General features: G+C 42.6%; 1 protein-coding gene across 2 annotated transcripts in view; it reads right to left on the reverse strand.

Annotated features, from left to right (window-relative positions):
- Positions 1–3,434: 3,434 nt before the first annotated feature.
- Positions 3,435–5,816, reverse strand: part of CNST (consortin, connexin sorting protein) — an 84,909-nt gene continuing 82,527 nt past the window's right edge. Inside the window, exon 10 of one of the 2 annotated variants that reach the window (XM_079763807.1) lies at positions 3,435–5,816. This exon is cut by the window's right edge and continues 297 nt beyond it. The gene's annotated coding sequence lies outside the window, so the exon portion shown is untranslated. The other variant, XM_079763806.1, reaches the window with a different exon arrangement.

The following is a 5,816-nucleotide window of genomic DNA, read 5'->3' on the forward strand; positions in this document are numbered from 1 at the left end:
AAACGGACAAGCTGTTTTCCAAAGTGCTTGTGTCATTTCATAGTCTCACTGGTTGCCTATGATTATTTGGTTGTTCCACAGCCTCACCAACACATGGGAGTGCCAGTTTTTTGTATGTATGTAGATGTATGTGGTAAAATATGTGCAACATAAAAGTTGCCACTTGAACCATTTTTAAGTGTACAATTCAGTGGCATTAAGTACATTCACACCATATTACATTTTCAAAACGTTGCATATCTTCCTTGGAGATATGTGTATTCAAGGGCTCTGCACATTTTTACATTGGGTTGTTGTTCTTTTTATTGAATTCTGGGAGTTCTTTATATATTCTGTATATTAAAGCCTTACCAGATGTTTAATTTGCAAAATTTTTCTCCCATTCTATTAGTTGTCTTTTCATTTTTCCTGATAATTTCCTTTGATACACAAATTTTTTTAAAGTTTTGATGAAACCCAATTTACCTGTTTTTTTCTTCTGTTGCTTGTGTTTTTGGTGTCCTATCTAAGAATCCATTGCCAAATGCATACTCATGAAGATTTACCCTTATGTTTTCTAAGAGTTTTATGGATTTACTATAGTTCATATTTAGGTCATCAATCCATTTAAAAAAATTTTTTTTTCGTTAATACTCACCTGAGGATATTTTTTCCCCATTGCTTTTTCAGAGGGAGTGGAAGGGAGGGAGGGGGAGAGTTAGAGACAAAAACATCGATGTGAGAGAGACATCGACTGGTTGCCCCATGTACCCCAACTGGGACTGGGGAGCAAATCAAAACCCAGGTACATAGCATACCCTTGACTGGGAATCAAGACCCTGTAGTGCACAGGCCGACGCTCTAACCACTGAGCACACCAGCCAGGGCATTCATCCATTAAAAAAATATTTTTTTTTATTGATTTCAGAGAGGAAGGGAGAAGGAGAGATAGAAACATCAATGACGAGAATCATTGATTGGCTTCTTCCTGAATGCCCCCTACTGGGAATCCAGCCTGCAACCTAGGCATGTACCCTGACTGGGAATTGAACCCTGGCCTCCTGATTCATAGGTCGATCAGTAGGCCACACCAGCCAGGCTCATCCATCCATTTTGCATTACTTTTTGTATATGGTATGAGGCAGGGGTCCAATTTCATTCTTTTGCATACGGACCTGACACCCTCATAAAAAATCAACCAGCCAAAGACATGTGAGCTTAACTGTGGACTCTCGATTCTATTCCATTGGCCTATATGCCTATCTTTATGTTAGTGTCCTACTGTTTTGATTACTGTAGCTTTGTAGTAAGGTTTGAGAAGGAGAAATGTAAGTCCTCCAAATACGGCTTTCTTTTTTCAAGACTTTTGGCTATTTGGGTCCCCTTGCAATGCCATATAAATTTGATAATCAGTTTTTTCATTTCTGCAGAAAGAAAAAAAAAAGGGTGTTGGGATTTTGATAGGGACTGCTTGAATCTCTGTAGGTCTCCGAGGAGTAGTGACATTTTAACAATACAGGGCGAGACAAAAGTCGGTTTACAATTGTTCATATGGAAAATAGGACACTAACTAATGAAAAATAATATAAGAACAAAGTCTTGTGTGTTGAGTACTCTTAACTGTAAACCTACTTTTGCCCCACCATGTATTGTTGTCCTATCCATCAACACAGGATAGATTTCCATTCATTTAGATATTCTTTAACTTCTCTCAGCAATTTTTGCAGTTTTCAGTGTACAAGTCTTCTCCTTGGTTACATTTATTCTTTGAGATTCTGTTGTGAATGGAATTGCCTTGATTTCCTTTCCAGAACGTTAGTTGCTATTTCGAAACACAACTGATTTCTGTGTGTTGATCTTGTACCCTACATGAATCTTGCTGAATTCATTCATTAGCTTTGGCAGCTTTCTTGTCATTCTTTGGTATTATATATACAGATGGTCCCCGACTTACGATGGTTAGATTTAGGGTTTTTGACTTGATGATGGTGTGAAAGTGACACCCATTCAGGAGAAACTGTACTTCAGATTGTGAATTTGATCTTTTCTCGGGTTAGTGATGTAGCCTACGATACTCCCTCCTGGTGCAGGGCAGTGGCAGCCAGCCACAGCTCCATCAGCCTCAGATCCGCAGGGTAAACAGCTGGTACTCGAGTGCAGCGCTTTTCAATCAGGAGCCAGTTTTTAACACACGCGATGCCTCCCTCCTTAGCCAGGGCACTGACTCTTTTCCGTTAGATTGTCAAACAAAGAGATGCCAGCAGCCAGCACAACAATAGCTGTCCAGGTGTGAATGCCCTGCATTGAGCCATAAATATATAGATCATTGAACAAGAGTTGAATCTTATTGGACACATTGCATAATAAGGCTGTGTCTGATTGGCTCCTTCTTGGTACCAGAAATCCTTATATACAAGGAGAGGCACCAGATTTTTTAAAAAGCCACTTTGGAGCAAAAAGGGTAGGTAATTACTATTATTATATGTATTTTTGTAAATCAATAAAAATTATACCTTTTTTTGTGTCAGATGTCAAGAAATATATTTTTTGGTGTGCTGCAGAATTAGTAATTACTGTGTGTGCCGCGAGTTGAACAAGGTTGAAAATCGCTGCTTGAGTGCAGAGTCAAATGCATTTTCCACATACGATGGGTTTCTTGCCATGTGAACCCACCGTGAGTCAGGGAGTAACCCTCCTCGGAGCCAGGGGGAGATGCCCACGGGTTCCCACACCTCTTCTCTCGGTGCCTGAACTCGGGAATGTCTACCTTTTACTAGAATCCCTTAAGGAAGCTCTCTGCTCTGTAGCTTAGTACAGGAGGCTCGATGATAATTATCTTGGAAGTTGTTAAAATAGCAGACAGTACCAGACCGACCCCAGGTCACCAGCTCTTTCTGAGGAGAAGGCCACGTGATAGAATGGACCGCGAACTGGATTTTGGAGTTACAAGACCTGGACTTGAGGGAATGTGTACTCAGTGATCTAAGCATCAGACGAATAAATGTGAGAACTCTATCACGCTGCAGAAAGGACACAAGGGAGGGTTAGTATTAACTGAGCCAATAGAAATGAACCGAATTACGTGTGCCATGTGAATGGGAAGACAAAAATCCAGTCTCTCTATGGATTGGGAGTAAATGCCACAAAGCCAGCGTTAGCCAAACAGGTTAATAGCTAAAGGGCTTTTCTGGCCCACGTTCTTTCCTTACCGCTCAGTTCCTACCCCTTTCCCACCCTGCTATGCCCACCCCTAGCCTCCCTCAAGTCCTCTCAGCATAATACACACATTCACAGCTTAAAGTAAGCCTCCTGAGGACTCGGATTTTGAAACCTAAAGGAATGGATTATTTATTTATTTGAAAGGGAATGGATTCCTAGAGCGAATTCCAGCTACCATGCCAGGCAGACCAGGAGGTCCTTTGAGAGCAGAGAGCCCTTAGGTAGGGACCTACCTGACTTCCCGAAACAGACCGCTATCTCCTTGTGGGGCCAGACCAACTTCTGAAGTATTTTACTTTACAGCCGTGTTTCCCAGCACCCCCAGGATCCAAAGAAACTCTCTGAGACACTTGGTTGGTGAAGCGTTTAAATTACAAGCTTGACCGGTTACCCTCCAGTACAGGTCTTAAGGAAGAGTAGTTACAAGCAGTTGTCCGGACTTTCACATGGCAGAAGAAAATCACATCAGAGGAAAGCTGGATGAACTTTTCACGTGTGCGAGAACAATGCTGTCATCACCAGATGGAATTACTCCCAATTCATGCAATGAACGACGATTACGTTGTAAGCGGTGCCCTACTTTTTCCAGTTGCAATTTTCGTGCCTATCTTAAGCCCAGACATCACCATACTCCTGAGCGCGCCTCCCCCTCCCTGGGAAGTACGAGGACACACCTGGCTTCTCGGAGACCCAACTAGGCCCCCCGAGGACCCAGGTGTCACCTCAGTCCTCTCAGCTCAGCGTCAGGGTTCCCAGGAAACCTTTGGTGTGAAGTAGAGGCCCTGGAGGCCTCCAGGCAAATGAGACCCTCGGGGTACTTAGGAGGAAGTTTTGATTTATCTTCACATAAAACCGTCAGAAATCAGACTCATCAGATCCTCATAACTAGGAGCCAAGAGGGTGAACCGGAAGAGGGCTGTCTAAGACGGGACCCCTCGCGGCAGACCTGGTGAATGTCTGTTGTAGAACCACCTAAGATAGTACCGTTGACATTTACATATTTTACATACAGTGTGAATACAAATTCTTAAAATTTATAATAGAACATTAAAATAACCTTCTAATAAAATCGGCCTTAAGTATAAGGAATCTAAATTTCAGCATCTTGTATACTTCTAAATAAATATCTTTGATCTATAATCCTTGAAAATATTACAGTTTATGGTGACATGAGACAAGTCAAACAGTATTATGAGTGAAAATCTAACATCAGTTTAAAAATAAACAAGCCTAAAAACATGAGAAACTGAATTGATAGGAAATCAAAATACTAAGTACACAGTAATTAAATACCTACATTGGGAAAACCGAAGGCATGCTCAAAAACACACTTTCAACACATATAAAAAGCCCTTCAAAACTCACATAATCTAAATAAATAAGCAGAACACGGAGGGGTACTGTACCAGCCAGTAACAACCAGGAAGTAACTTCTCCCTTTTTCTTCCACGTGATTCTGACAGGAAAACATGAAGCAATGATCACTCGCTAAAAAACTATAATTCATGTTCTGTTTCTTTTAAAATGCTGCCTACGTTATAAAAAGCCACGGCGAGGCTTCGTAAATGATAGACCTTAGAAAAGGAAATGCCACATAACCGACAGATTTAAACAAAATTCAGACATTGGCTTATTTAGACATGATGGAATTTTTGCTTAATGACCCCATAAAAGGACTAAATCGAGCCTGTGACATGAATGTACATTCAAACCTCGGAATGCATGACCTGGTAACACTGCGTTATGTGGTGATTTCATTTCATTTGCTGAAGTATTTTTTTTTTTTTAACATAAGGCCAGGATGAAAACATCTAGAGCAGGAACTGGTATCTCATTATCTTTGCATTTTAGTTCTAAAGACTCAGAACCTGGTAAGTGCTCAATAAGTGTTTGCTGGATTGAGTCCCGCGTTCATCACACTCCACGAGGCGTCGAATCCATGATCAAACTGCTTGCCTGAGACTCAGAGGGAGCTCTTTAATTTCACCTCCAGGTCTGTAATTAATTCCCGGCTTATTAATCAAGTTAATGGTCGCAGATCTGTCACCGTTTCTCATTTCAGGGCCAAGATCCCTACAACTGCTCTGTTCCACAGTTAAACCTGCTCTGACGAGTTGTGCCTGCACATCTATAGTCGTTAGAAGAATAAAGGGCGTTTTTTGTTGTTGTGCGTTGGGTATTTGCTTCTGATTAACTGAAACACATGCACGCACTCACGCACGTCCACACCACCGTTTCACAAACGGAGAACAGAATGTGTAAATGACGCACAAAGCCCACAGCGCTCCAGGCTCACTGAACAGACATGACACCGAAGGCGACTCCTTCTGATCACACCCACACTTATTGCGCGATGGCTGGAAGCAATGTCTTTGGGCCAACTCGTGGAAACCAGTGTCCTCGAAGGGTTAGCTTGACGAGACAGCTGAAGACGTGGCTGCGACCCTTCCCTGTTTAACTGGGCTCAGGGCTGCCGCTGCGAGGAGGCCAGAGCAGGGCCTGGCATGCTCCCGCAGGCATTCCTCGCACCCACACTGCGCAGTCCACCTCTGCTTCCTGCGGGGATGGTTCCGAGCCCCCCTGGATCGCCTTTTGAAGCTGCTGTTGCTGCCGACCAC

This window comes from Cnephaeus nilssonii, assembly GCF_951640355.1.
Source record: "Cnephaeus nilssonii genome assembly, chromosome: 23".
Classification (NCBI taxonomy): domain Eukaryota; kingdom Metazoa; phylum Chordata; class Mammalia; order Chiroptera; family Vespertilionidae; genus Cnephaeus; species Cnephaeus nilssonii.